Below are 561 nucleotides of genomic sequence, written 5' to 3' on the forward strand. Positions count from 1 at the left end.
GGCGCGGCGGGGGCGACGGGTCGGGCGGTGACAGCGACGGGCGGCCGCGGCGGCGAGGGCGGCGCGCGATGGGGCGACGGGCGCGCGACAAAGAAGTTTGGATTGAGAAGAACTACTGGTGGTCGATGAACTGATTTTTTCGTAGGTTCCATATATATAGAAGGGGTCTTTAGTGTCAGTTGGAGCCACCAACTGGTACTAAAGGCCAATTTTCGCCAGGCCAAGGGACGGGAAACGGCCCTTTTAGTACCGGTTCGTGCCACGAACCGGTACTAAAGACCCTCCCCTTTAGTACCGGTTGGAGCCACCAATCGGTACTAAAAGTTATGCGCTGCCACCGGCGGTGCATAATGTTTAGTCTCACCTCGCTGAGCGAAGGGCAGCCGCACTGGTTTATAAACCCAGTCGCGGCTGCTCCTTCGAGCTTCTCTATATAGCAGGCTTCTGGGCCTAATTAACTAGGGCGCGCTGCCCTGTGAGCCTGCTGGCACTTCTGGGCCTGCATTTGCACACCCTAGGTCTGGCAGGCCCACTGGGCAGCGCGCGAACAAATTTTTTATA

Source organism: Triticum dicoccoides, chromosome 5A, assembly GCF_002162155.2.
Source record: "Triticum dicoccoides isolate Atlit2015 ecotype Zavitan chromosome 5A, WEW_v2.0, whole genome shotgun sequence".
NCBI classification, from domain to species: domain Eukaryota; kingdom Viridiplantae; phylum Streptophyta; class Magnoliopsida; order Poales; family Poaceae; genus Triticum; species Triticum dicoccoides.